This window comes from Netta rufina (assembly GCF_964035555.1).
Source record: "Netta rufina genome assembly, chromosome: 1".
Lineage (NCBI taxonomy): Eukaryota > Metazoa > Chordata > Aves > Anseriformes > Anatidae > Netta > Netta rufina.
This window is the reverse complement of record NC_140123.1, coordinates 192,725,767-192,740,263: the sequence shown is the minus strand read 5'-3', so window position 1 is coordinate 192,740,263 and position 14,497 is coordinate 192,725,767. Positions and strand designations below refer to the sequence as shown.

At 41.5% G+C, this 14,497-nt stretch overlaps 1 protein-coding gene across 6 annotated transcripts in view; it reads right to left on the bottom strand.

Annotated features, from left to right (window-relative positions):
* Positions 1 to 14,497, bottom strand: part of ATXN7L1 (ataxin 7 like 1) — a 116,122-nt gene that overhangs the window by 53,037 nt on the left and 48,588 nt on the right. The window contains exon 1 of one of the 6 annotated variants that reach the window (XM_084306496.1): positions 8,546 to 8,596. The exons of 4 other annotated variants lie outside the window; for them this stretch is intronic. The gene's annotated coding sequence lies outside the window, so the exon portion shown is untranslated. One more of the 6 variants, XM_084306495.1, reaches the window with a different exon arrangement.

Below are 14,497 nucleotides of genomic sequence, written 5' to 3'. Positions count from 1 at the left end.
ATAAAGGATCACTCTGTTTGTTCGTTGCAGAGGCTTTAACTAGGTTAAGAAATATGGAGCAGCTCAAAGTGATTCCTTTGTAGCCTGCTTTTTTGGGTCTGTAAATGTGGCTCAGGTAATAGTACTACTACATAAAAATATTAAGGAGACTGCCTATTTGCCAGTGCATAAAATCAGCCATTAACATGCCTGATGTCAGCAAGAAGATGTTATCAGGGTGTTTTTAAGACTAATTTGAAAAGAAAACATCTCACCTCTGTAGCTAGCTTTGGACAGATGGAGCTGGGCTTGTCCCAGCTAAGAAAGGACAACATGCCAGCATCACTTTGGAGAAACTTCTTTGGTGCTGTGCAACAAAATAATATTCCTAAGGAATTTTCAAGAGAAGGCCTCAAATCTAAGAAGTGCTTTTCTGATGGACACCATTACTGTTGGAGAGCTTTCACATTTTAAGCTATTTGACCCTGGGGACATTTCTTAGCACCCAGTACGTGGAGACTGGTGACTCTGCAACGTGTTCAGTGACTAAAACTTTAAGATGCAGAAACAAGAGTCCAATCTGTTGGGAGTATACGTGTTTCTTGCTAAAGCCGCGTGGGCCTAAAATAGGGACAAAATTAATTTTGTTTCCTCGTAGTGCTAGGTAGGTCAACACGCAGGCTTTTTTCCCACCTAGAAACAAGGCTACAGCTTCAGCAGTTCAGCACTGGCAAAAACAACAGAGCAGACTTCAGGCAAAAAAATTAACCCAGCACAGAAATGAAATACCAGCTCATATATTTGAGCAGCAGCCGCACTAAGTGTTTCAGGTTTTTCTGTAATTGTATATTAATCTCACTCCAAGCCCCAAATCAGTTTCCTAGTGTTTCAGTGCCATGGATATCTCAGCACCAGTGGACAGAAGAGGATTTTTAGAGCAGTGCAGGTCAGAACATTTGGGAAAGCCAAAATTCTACTGCTTTTGTCTGCAGAGATCATCTCAGAAGAATCCCTCAAGCTCCAGCTGATCATTTCTGCAGACTGCTGGTAAAAATTACTGGCAGGTGTCATATCTAAACAATATTTAGCAGCAAACAGATTTCTATGAATTCCCAGTACCCCGACTCGACAACTCCAGTAGATCAAGTGTCTGATCTATTTTCAGAAATACACTCTACGAAGCTATGTCTGCAGCCTATAAAACACTCCTGCTACTCTTGAAGCATCACAGATCTTCATAAACAAATCAAACAACTATTATTGTATGGAAGAAAAGTACAAATCCTTGACTAACAAGTGGTGCTTGACAGACATTCAAGTTACACTTATGTTCTCCTGCACATCAGACTGATGCAGTCCCAAATTTTCAGAGCTGCTCCTCCAGAAAGGCCATGGCATTCTGCCTTCGTGTTTAACCTCCAGGAAACAAGAAGGCTGGAAGGTGAGGAACACAGCTTTAACTGAGGCATACATTACTCCTGAACAGTTCATTCCTAAAACCCATAAATTATTCTATTATTTTTGGGAAACCCTAGGAGGCCTGAGATACACCCACTTCCATTTTTTTTCTGTCTGCACATCTGAAATTTGTCCATTTTTCAGGCAGGGAATAGTAATTTCAGTCCCTTCACTTGATTCCAGTCAGTCCTTGCAAGATGTTTGCCCCATCCTGCCTGATGAGAGATATATGACAAGTACAGGTCTCTTCCTTTTCAATCTGTATCCAGGCCAAGAAGCTGTTGCCCATTTGGATGTCAATAGACATTCAAGTGACAGTTTAAAAACAGCTCTGAGTACCTTACCAGCATAGGAAAAGACAACCCACTATCTGCTTTCTTAGGAAAAACGTCAGCTTTTCAGAAAGCTCGTATTCAATGGGTTCCTCTTTCTTGGCCATGATCCCTAGGGGATCCTTAGACATAAGTTTCTCTCATTAAAAATAAAGTATTGTAACAACAAAAATAAACTATTAAACTATTTAATAACTGTAACTATTAACTATTAATGAACTATTAAACTATTAAGCTATTTATAAAAATAAACTATTAAACTATTTATTTTTGGAGTTGAACACAATTTTCTTGGTGTAAAACTTCTAACCCAAATTGTCTAAGCAAGCTGAAATTCCAAGAGGTGTCTGTCTTCCCAGAACGTAGCTACAGCTAATTGTAAGCAATCATATAAAAACCAGACCTTGTTCTCAATTACTTATACAAGATGATTTGAACACTTGGGCACCTCCCCAGTGCCACGGAGCTCAGCAGTACCACTCTGGGTGCAGCATTGGGCTTACATGCGTCTAGGGAAAGAGATGAAACTAACCCTAAGAGGAATAAACATTCCTTCTCCAATATTCAGACCTGCAATTCTTAGAGCAAGCTCAGGAAGACAACAGGTCCTTCATTACTTCTCCTGTGCAACCTTTTCCACTGCTCTAGGACTCCAAAAGCTTCTGAGTATTTTTAGAGAGTATTTAGATGCAAAGGATTCATGTTAAATGATATGCGAAGATTTAATGCACAAGTAAAAATCACAAAAATTATACTTCTAATAGCAGCAATGCTGCTGTATATTGTAGAGTTTTAAGCTTATTGCTGTAGTCCTTGTATGCACCTTGCTTCCTTAAGGGGTTAGATGGCAAAGGTCTCCAATATTAACTACTTAGAGCAAACAAGATCATATTTGTTGCTTGATCTGTGCAATGCTATAAAAATCTTCACGAGTGCCCCAAACTTGTATTTCTTCAGACTCCTCAATTCCAATTAATATTGATATCTCTTACTGACTTAATTAAAAGGTTTTGGTTCAGTCAGTCTCCTAGTAGTGCATTAGAATCAGTGACTTAAATTTAAATGATATCCACACAATTATTTTCATGTAATGTGGATATATGCATTTGACAGTATTGCAAAAACGTACTCTAAGTTGCATAGAAGTTGCTTGAAATTGTTAAACCAGTATTTACTTGCTTGTGGACATTAACTTCAATATATACTTTGGGAAAATAGTCCAGAGAGTATTTATCTAAACATACGGACGTATACTTGTACCTTTTGTACATAAAAAGTACACTCAGAAAATATGTCTTAAAGGTCACCTGCATACATAAGAGGAATATAGATACTATTCCTACATTTGCTTATTCACTAATTACACATTAATTTTCTCCATTATTTGTTCTGAGACCACATGTACCACCCTCAGACTTCCAGATTCTCTCCCTCCCCCCAAATTCTAAGATTAAAAAAAGAGTGAAAATGTTTCAAACATACCAAGTTTCTTACTTCTTTAGTTCTGATCTCCAGTCTGAGAAAACCATAACATCAGTGCGTTCTCACTAAATACACGTGCTCAGATAACGTACAATAAAAGCTGTTCTGAGGTAAATTCACAAAGTTTTTGCAGAAACTTGTGCTCAATCTGCTGCCTCTTCCCTGCTGAACGCTGTGCTGAGGAAGCCAATGTTCTGGATACGCAGCCCAGCAGGCCCCACCACTTTTTGTTTTCATTTAATTCTCATTTTCTACACTGCATATGGAATTTTAGTTATGTTGTCCCTGACAGAGTTTCTGTGTTTTTTGATAATATGAGCAGGCTCACTCCATACATTAAAACTTTCTCCCTACCACATCCCCTTTTAGGGTTCTGAATTCCTGTTGGAGACGAGCATGCCTTTTTGGGGGAAAAAAATAACACACTGCCACTAAATCTTAAGATATATCATCAGTCTGTGGATACCAACTAGCAGGAAAAACACTCAAATCTGAACAGGTATAGCCCAGAAAACATCACTTTTAGGTTAATTCAAACAGCAGATCTTTCATCTTCAAGGTCAGATGCCCTTTCCAAAAGATACGCTTTTAAGATTGTAGTTTAGATAAGACAGGCTGAGCCGATTTAATAATTAATTGCTGCTGCTGTTCCCCCTGAACCATGTACTCTCCCAGCTTTTTCTTTCCACTGCCCCTGGTATTCACCTGCTGCCCCGCCGTGCAAGCTTAGCTTGCTCAGCCAGCTGAAAGCTACCAAAACAAAGGGGGGAAAAGTGTGAAACCACAAAAAAACAACAGCCCAAACCTACCCAAATCAAAGCACAGAGCTTTCTCGTAGTATTTATAGCCTCAGTAAAGGGTGCGAAGAGCCACAGAAGCGGGTGAGGAAGGTGATGATGTGAGCGGGGCAGGATGGGTGTGATGAGAGGAGCAGGTAGGGCTCCTCAGCAGCAGTGTGCCACTGGGGCAATTCACACCCCCATCGGGTGCCCAGCAAGCAGCAACCTGGCCAGTGACAGCCAGCGGAGCTGTAAAAGGGACACCGATGTCACCAGCAGAAAAAGCACCCTGGAGAGATGACGGGGTTTTCAAGTTTTGTTGCTGCTGAAGCAGGTTCCTCTCACAACCGAGCCTCAAACCAGTATTTTTTTCTTCCAATCTATGAAGAGTTACCACGGCTGAACAGTTTATTCCTGCAAAGCATCACTGAGCACTGCCCTGTTTGTAAGGATGTCCTTTTGGAAAACAACAGCTAACACTCTGGCCCTGGCCACCCCATAGGTTGTGCCTCATGGCTCCTGGCTGCAGCTAACCGCGGTAAGGAGGACGTGGCACACGCGGCAAGGACGGGCAACTCCTCACACTAATATTTTGAGAAACCAAACGGGTCTGGAAAGAACTGGATACAAAAGGAGAAAAGTTCTTCATTCGCTATCTATATACACCACCAAGAACCTGCCTTCTTCACTTGTGAGACCAAAACGAGAGCTGTGGAGCTTACTTTACGTGGCAGACCTGCTTCATCGGCGACCTGGTGTACCTAGGAAAAGCCAAAGTCATGCAACAGGGATCTGCTACAGCACTTCTACACTCAGGGCACCTTGCTAGACTTGCGACACAACACTATCGTAATATTACTACCTTGCCTGAGAGACTCATCGATTTCATTACAAAAAGTCTAAAAAAGTCTGCTGCTGAAAATTCTCCAGAACCAGAACTTGAACAATTCTGCATTTTTAATCTGCCCCTAAGTTTTCAAACTAGAAATATATTGCTGCAGCATCTTATCTCCTAGTTAACTGAAAGCCATATTTTGAGTTCAACACTGCTCAGAAAATTTCACTATGTTAAAACAAAGTCCTACATTATAACAGTTTCACTCCATTAACATCAGGAAGTCAGCGAGCAATAAACAAAACAGAGGTTGCCTGTTAAAATAACAACTGGTATGAAAGACAGTGTAACACTCTTAGGCATAAAAACGTCACTGTCTGTTTGCACCACAAGAATATTGGTTATTGTATTTCTTGCAACCACACACAAGTATTCCATGCATTAAGAAAAGACAAATCACTAAAGCAACAGAAATCAGGAAGCCTTTCAATAGGTTCAAAATAATAGATGGAGGACATCCAAAGATACCAATGCAAACTGATACAGTACCAGGAGAACTTTTCTGTAGATGGATAATCCACATTAATTAAAGCACTGCTAGATACCACTGCAGCTAAGCTGTTAGTTTAGCTTAATACTAAGACAAAACATTTTAATGTAACAATGTGGGTTACATTTTGAAAACTGTTTAGTCATTTTTGCCCTCAGTACAACCTAATGTTTCTAGGAATGCAAGTTATTTTTATTAGGCAGCCAGCTGCAGACATTGCTGGAAGTTAACTGCGTTAAGTTCCAAAAAAATGAGGAAAATTACAATTCTGCACATGCCTTCAAAAGTTTCCCTAAGACATGAATGGAATCTGTGTTTGAACAGCAAAAGTCAAACAATTTTGAAGCTCGATTAAAGGAAATAATGATTTATTTGCAAGGTATCTTTTGATTCAATGTAAAGCTGTTTGTGCTTCAGTGTCTGAGATTTGGTCCATACTTACAAGAAAGTACTGCTGCAATGATGTATTACAACATAACCTTAAAAAAAAATAACTGAGCAACTGCCTACATCTCTACATCCATGCTGCATGATAGGATGTGGAAAGCCAGGTGATAAAATCTTCCTTTTACAGAGAAATCAACAGAAAAAAGGTATTTTAAGCCACGGCACAGTTCCATATTAAATACTTAACGTAACTGTCATCAAATTAAACAAGTTATTAATTACTACAAGTTCACCCAGCAACACTTCCTATGCTTATTTCTAGATGATGAAATTATACTTTTGCTCATAATAAAAAGCACAGATTAGTTTTTGTAAATAGGCACGCTTTATTTTTTAAACCACCAAAATACGCAGTGTTTCAAAACTTCCAGAATTATTCCTGCTTTAGGCGACCTGAAGCAGATTTGCACACGCAGTGCAGTCGCTGAGGGTGTGCTAGCAGGACACCCAGCACCACGTGGACCACGCTTTACCCCTGAGCATAAAGGAGCCGTGTTGGCCCAGCATTGCGGCCGCTCAACTTGATCAAATTTTAAAAAAACTTGCAAGGAAATTCTCGGCAGAAACCTTTCAGACTCTGAACCCCCTCCCCATTTCTCCCAAACCAAACCGGTACACCTGCAGGGTGCCTCACAGGAGCCAGCTGTAGGGGTTTCCAAAACGTAAGGTGGCCGTGCTGTACCCGCGGTCCCCCTCCATCCTGGCAGGGTCTGTATCGGGGATGGGCATATTTAAGGAAAAGCAGACCTGCCCCCGACTGACAGGTAGCTGGAGCGTTTTACAGACCAGCTGGTGCTGTGTAGCCGAAATCAAGCTTTAAAGCAAAGTTTGGGATAAAAAGGAGAATGGCAAAGCTTAACCAGTAAAGCCAGCGTAGGTCAATGCTGCTGCTGCCTCATCCAGCGTAAACGTCTCGTGGGAAACGCACTAAGAAAAAGAACCCTGGCTGAAAGAGAAAAAATAAAAGGAAAAGAAAAAGAGGAGGGCCAGGCAGGGTGAGATCCTGCCTTGAGAAGCCCAGCACGGTCTGCAACACAAACACCGGGGAGCGAGCGGCTTCCTCTGCGAGTGAAGCAAGGCTCCGAGCCCTTCCTGTGTCACAACTCCTGCGCTTCCTTCGCGCGCCCGCTGCCGCAGCGACGCGCACAGCCTGCACTGGCACCGCGCTGGGGCTGCGGCCACTGCCCAGGAGATGCAAGGCACCCAGGGGACACACCCAGCTCCCGGCTGTCTGGACTGCCCACTGAAATCACCTGTGATGGAACAGCTTATAACTTATAACGAGCTTCAGGGTTTTTTTTTAAGGAAAGGCTGTGCAGCCACGTAAGAATGAAAAGTTGCTGCTCTAAAATTTACAAAAAAATGAAAGATAAAGGAAATACTATTTTGCATCTCACGTAACTCCAGAAGTCCACTTTACAAAACTGAGTTCAGCAAAGCTTTCTGTATTGATTCCCTTCACGGGCATAAAATGCCCAGGTCAGACATTCAGCTAGCTGAGTATGGCAGAGACACAAAAAACTTACAGGTGATTACGTTAACTGAATCTAAAAGCAGGCTGTAACACATTTTCAAAAGTATTTTCTCATAAATGAAAAGAAAAACTACTACAAAGGTAGCGGTGAACTCCTCAAAATCATGCTTGGGTCAGCTGGAGTGCAGTAAAGTTCGCATTTGCTGAAGCTAAGAGAGGAATTTTGTGAAGTAAAGGTGTGACGTGATGAAGCAGCAAGATGACAGCTTTGTTAGGTGATAAGCAGGTAAAGTGTCACCTGTTTTACTTGCTTTTCAATTGATAATCGTGCAACTCTGACTGCAGAGATTAGCTGCTATAAGCGTATTCTTGTAACATTAAACAGAACTTTCAAATAGATTCTAACTCTTCTTCAGCATTAAAGAACATTGCATTGTTTTCATTTTTGTGCTTTATATATTTTTTGAAAAAACAAAATCAATCTAATCCTACTCTAAATATAAAACTTAAAAACCAAAAACAAGACATGAGGCAATTCTACTAAACTGACATTGAACCAAGGTTTGGTTTAAAAAAGAAAATCTGTATTTTTTTTAAATCAGAACTACGTATAGAACAAAAACCCAGGAACTGAGCAGAAATAAAAATAAGGCAGCATACATTACTCAGTGAGTAATTAATGGTTAAAACAAAGTCTTGCATTTAGCAAGATGAATTGTTAGTGTTCAGCAGAAAATATTTGTTTCTATAGCTCTCTTATGAAACCATTATAATTTACACTCAAATATCTGTTTTCTGAACTTTGCTTTATCTCACTGATACCATCTAGCTAAAATTGCCACACACATCCATATCTGTGAGTTAAAAAAAAACAACACACACAACCACAACAAAAAATACGTTGTCTGCTTAAACTTTGCTTCTGGTGCACATGCTGGCAACACCTCCATAATTTCTTCATATAACTGCATCACATGATAAGCAACTGGAAATAAAACTGACCTAGCACATGCACTACCGAGTAACTTGAATCCCTCGCTGCGGGTGAGGGTGAAGCAGCAGAGCCTGGGGCCAACCTCGCCAGGTTTCACTGACACTGACCTCAGAAACACACGGGAGGAAGGGATTTCACCTTCTCCTGCTCACGCTTCCAAAATCCACTTTCACCTTCTGAGTTTTTATCATAAGAAGAGCAAAGGAGCCACTCACAGGATGAAGTTGACCGGGCATCCTTAAGCTAGGGCACAGGCACCGGGTCGGCTCAGTTCCCCCACGCCTGCTGGCAGCAGCGTGCTGTGAGGGCTCAGAGAGATGACGGGAGGCAGGAGAGCACGTGGATAAAGCTGGCACACCGTGTCCTGGAGGAAAGACCTGAGAGTGCGCACAGGCAGGATCTTCACTTGGCTCGTGCTAATTGAAAGTTAACAGCTTTTGGGAATTTCTCTTTCCAAGATCTCCGTAACTGGGAGACACCAAAACCAGCAACGCCTGTGGGGTGCTGCAGCCTAGCGCTCACGCAGTTCTTTCTTGGGTTTGTGAAGATAACGTTGGGTACATGTGAAGCTGTGAACACGACATGGACTGGATGCAAAAACATCCCGAGTGGCTTCTCTTCCTAGTTCCCTAAAACAAAACAACACAAAACAGAGCAAAAAGCTCCGTTCCTTGCCTCAGCATGTGTTGACCTTTTCAGTCTCGTCCCTTTCCAATTGCAAAGCCAGGCTAGCTCTGACCTGACTGACTCCCAGCACGCCAGGTAAGGCTTGTGGAGCAGCAGAAGAAAACCCAAAGCGTTGCAGATCTTCCCAAGACTGACAAATGGACATGGGTGAGGTTCTCGTGACTTTCAGGACTCCATGCGAGGAAATGTGAACAGCACCCCTGGGGCTGTGCATTACGTTCTTGGGTATGTCCTTCCGCTGCTCTGGGGGGAGAACACTATTTTATTTATTTTTTTGTATTTATTTTTCTTCTCCCTTCTACCTCAGCAAGAAAAACACCTGATCTTGACAGAGCAAGTGTTACAGGACAGCAGGGCTATTAGCACATCATGCACTTGAGAATATTCACCCCGGTGCACACACAGCCATACATCTCTGTGCCCAGCGGTGGCACAGACCGCACCGTGAGGGAACGCTGAGCCTTTATCAGCCAACCAAACCCTGATAACTGCTGGCTGAGCATCCTCACTGCCCTCAACATCACTTCATATGCAGGACACATCAGTAGCTATCACTGATCCAATACTGACAGGAGCTGATACCACTATGGATTTTTTTCCCCCTCAAACATCCATTTACAATTCTCTGACTGGCTTTATTTTTCTTACAGACCAGCAATTTTGGGATGGTTCAGAGTGCTTTGCTTTTAAAATTCTGACTGATCAAAATATTTCCAACTTTGTATTATTATTATTTTTATTAAAAGGCCATTTAAATGGCTCTAAACATCAGGAAGGTGATGAACCCCAGTTAGAGGACTGCTTCCCTGATGAAAGCACTCCCCTTTCTGCCATAATGGATTTGAACCCAAGTATTTCACCCTGCAGAAGAGGACAAACTATTGCCAAGGGGGCTCAGGTATTTGTTCTCCCTTCCTCCTGCTGAAATTATTTCACTTTTTATAAACACGTTTCCTGAACCATACGCTGGATCTTATTTGTCAAAGCTAGGGAAGGGCTCTTCCTTGCTCTGTTCAACAGCTATTTGGCACCTTTATTCAAAATAAAAACTTTGATAGGACAGAAGAAATCAGCGTGGTCCTGAACTTGTGCCTTCCCGCACAGGGGGACTCGGTCCCTCAGGCAGCAGGTAATTCAGAGCCTCCCTCGTTTCCTTCCATTTCTTTTCCATATGAAACACGCAATCAGAGAAACAGGCAAAGGCTCTTAAGCACGGTGGTTAGGGCACTCCCTCGGAGATGAGATAAATCCAGCTCCCATCAGCATTTCGTTCCCCAGAGGAGAACACAGTCTGGCTGAGTGATCACAAACTCCCACCGACACTAGGTGGCCTGCTTAAGATGCTCTTGATTCCAGTCCCCCCAGATTAGGGAAGGATAGGGTAAATCGGGTGTCCCACATCACACACAACCGTTCTGATCTCCAAACTATTGGGTAAGGGAACAGAAGTCATTTTGAAAAGGTTGTCCTTTATTTCCTCTGTTTTTACTTCAGTCTCCTAAAAGAGATTTCAACTCAGGCCAAGTGGAACACTCTGCTTCTCTCAGCATGACATTTATTTTGTTATGAAAATGAGAGAAAAATTAGTTATACTCTTTTAGCCTTTTTAACACAAAAAACCTGTGTGTTTTCTTCTTTGGCAAGCTGGAGGAAAAAAAACAACTTATTTTTTCTCAAATGTGTCTACCCATTAAGTGGCAATAAATTACTCCCTAGTATTTATTCCAGATTTTTTTTTTTTCCAGAAGGTTTTGTTTTATGGAATAAAACAAAGGACTGAGATCCCATCTCCAGCTGAAGGACGGGCAAGCTGGCTGCAGAGCAGGTTGGCAGAGCCAGGCCGTCTGCAGTCACTCAGGAGCTCTCCAGAACCCGCGGATGCGGTTTTTGCGTTATTAACCCAAAAGCAAAGCCTCTCGCCGAAAACCACCTTATACCTGAAGATCAGAAGGTACCATCAACGCTTGGCAGAACACAAACAAGCCGACAGCTGCAGGTCTGAAACACGTTCAGGCCAGAGTGGTAGAAACTATAAGGAACCAAATTAGCAGACGTACAGATAAGTAAGATATACTGGGGAAAGGTCAATGGAGTTTGTTAGAGTTATGAGTCACAAACGTACTGGAAGGCATAAATGAAAGTGTGGATAGGAGAAATCCAATTAACACGGACTATTTAAACTTATAAGTTAAAGGAAACCATGTATTTGCGTTTCCTAGAGGAAAGGTAGCTGTCGAGGGAGGGGAAGGAGCATTCAACCCCTCCACCCGAAGGCTACCTACAAGGCAAAGAGAAGAGGGTGAAAACGGTCAGTTTTCTAGGCAAGAATTTCACCAGTGGCATGCAACATGGGGCTGTATTAAGGCCGGACCTATCCAACATATCCAGAGAAGAAGGTAGTTAGCCAGCAAACAAGATGTTTGGTATTTAATTACTCAGAGAACTAAAGATGAAAATCAGCAGATTGCAGAAAGACCTAATGTTGCTGAACGGAGTAATAAACCAGTAAATGAGATTCAATGTAGAGAAATGTAAAGTAAAAGGATATGGAAGAAAAAAAAAAACACAACAATATATACAAAACGACGGTCTCTGAATTATTAGTACAGAATAATGAGGTACTGGTCTTGTAATAGAAGTTAATCTCAATGATCTGCGGTGGTCAAATGTTATGCAAGGAACGCAGCACGACACCACTGCTTCCCTTTCAAAATTGGTTTAAAAGAGCTGGGTAAGGTACAAAAACACACAGTGAGGACAGGGACGGGTCTCTATAGGAGTGACAATTAAACAGATGCAGACTTGTCAAACTAGAAAAGCGATGACAGAGGAGGGTTACGCTACACACTCATTATGAAGGTGGACAGGAAATGAGTGTTCGCTGTCGGACAACAAGTTCAAAACAAAAAAAGGGAGGTACTTCACACAGCGGACTGCCAACTGCTGAGAATCCTTTCCACAGGACCCTAAGCTGTTAAGTCTCCATTATGTTTAAAAAGCAATGGGTCAACAAAATTGTTTGGCAGCGCAGTGACAGACACCGGTCTTTGCAAAGTTCAATTCTTTTTTACAGAATTTCTCTCCTCATCTTACTGCGTTTCCATCTCCCAGGAAGGTATGCTGCACGCCAGGTTGCTGAATGAAAGGCTATCCTGTTCTTCGGTGACTCAGACCCCAACTATCTGCACTGATACAAAACTGTAGGATTTCAACTTCTACAGAACTATTTTCGGTCGAGTACAAACTCTTCTATTACAGCTAGTTCCTGCACCAAGGCTGTGATGGCTTCACACACGTTTTTAGTTAATGGACAGCAAAAAAACCCTCACAACCCTGCTACTGAAAACATGCTGTTCTGCACCGTGCTGTTCTCTGCAGCAGTGCCTGGGTCTGACTACGCCTTTCCTGCCCGTGTGAAAATGCTGAAAAGCTTTGCTGCTCAATTCAGCATTCCCTCTGAATGCATCTGGCATTAGACAGCAATGAAAAGGTTTACTTACGCTGCAAACTAATCCTTTGTCGTCCTAGCCAAGTTCGAAAGCACCATTTTTACTGATAGTCATCTACCTAGAGTCACAGAACGAGAAACACTTGTCTCCAGACTCATCTGGACATCCCCGGGTAGTCCTGCCAGGGTGAGAAAGCTGGAAGTACACGCGAGGATGCGCTGGACCGCACGCTTCGTGCAACCCGATCAGCAAACACAAACTAAATCTATCCGAGCAAGTCTAATCTACATAAACCTTTTCTGTATTGTTGGCCAATTCCTGGCCCGTGTTTCAGCTTGCACAGATGTATTCCTGCTTCAGTATTTTGAGGTAAAAGCTGCACCAAAAAATGAGACTCCTCCCTGCCAATCCTTCTCCCAGCAAGCTGGATTTTAAAATGAAGCAATTTTTCAGTCAATCTCAAGCCTAAAACACAATTAAAAAAACAATAATTTTCTAGTTATGTAATTAGCAAACTGCAACACCAATGATAGACACATGGAAAGAGTAACCCTATACAGCACACGATTTATTCACAGGGAATAAAATGGAAGCAGGAGCATAAAATAATGATAGATTAGCACTAGCGTTAGACGTATTTCTCATATGCAAGGCTTGATATTTTATGGAAGTATGGTATTAGTTATACTTCACTAGATGCAGAGCAGATGCTAAGCATGATAAAAGATTATTTTCTCGGATACCAGAAGTCTGTCCAAAAAAAAAAAAAAAAAGGGGGAAAAATCTGTTATTTCCCAGAACACCAGTCAAGGGAAACGTTCCTGGTTAACAGCAACACTAGTCTCACAAGCATAAATAGCTAACGAGGCAGATTTCCTAAATTTTATTTAGGCATCTTAACAGTAGGTAGCTCTTGGTGCAGGAAGCTAAATCGAGCATTAAAAATTGACTCCAAATCAAACTACACACCTAGTGAGGTGAACAAGTTGCCCCTCATCATTCGCCTAATGTATTTCAAACAGTTCTCTCATTGTGTCTCATAGAATTTAATTAATTACTCTATCTAGATGAATTTAACAATTTTATTTTAAAACCAGAATCTTACGGTGCTTCTAACCTATCTGTAGTGATAAAGTGTATTTTAGAAGAAGGTCTAATTCAATATTTTTAGATTTTAATATGACAATTATTACATTAATACCACTAGTTAAATAGAACAGCATTAAGCTATTAAGATAATTACATGAATCACTACAGGATTGTGAAATGGGAAACACACAGAAGAGCTTCAGCTATAGTTGAAATGATGAGAATTTTAAGTACAGTATTTTATGCATGGAAACAAAATGTTTTGAATAGATTTGGCACTAGTCAGGTACCAAGACGCTGTATACTACTAGTACACAGTGAAACGAACAGAACATTTAGATTTTAAACATGCAGCTGTGATAAACATGTTTGCACACTGGAGGAAAATAAAAATCATGTTGAAATAAAGAAGAAGAAATACTTTAAAAATTCAGAAGAATTTATCTGGGATAAATATTATTACTGAGCATTGTGGAGAAAGTATCTGAAGTAGATTTGCAAGCCTTGTACTAGCTGGTTTATCAATAGCTGACATTTTCCTCTACTAAAAAATAGAATATTTTGTAAAATACCGAATAAATTCATTTATTCATGAAAGGCATTTAGCATAACTACTTCCAACTTAAAAAACAAACAAACAACAAAAGCTCTCGAACCTCAGCTCCATTCTTATTTCAATTGCTCTCCGTTGCACCTCTCTGCAAGAGGACAGGGTCTATCCTATCGCCCTCCGGCATGCCAAAGGACTTTGGTCTTCCACGCTGTACCCCAGGCGGCCTGTAGGTGTTAAAAGAGGCCATGGAAGTGGCAGCAGAAAGTGGAATTTCGGACCATCAGAAGTGGTATTTCTGGACAAGTAAGAGACTGATGTTCCTGCTTGCTTTCTGCTCACCATAGCAGCCTGATCGGGGCAGATGTGTGGGCTGGAGCTGGCCTCCAGGT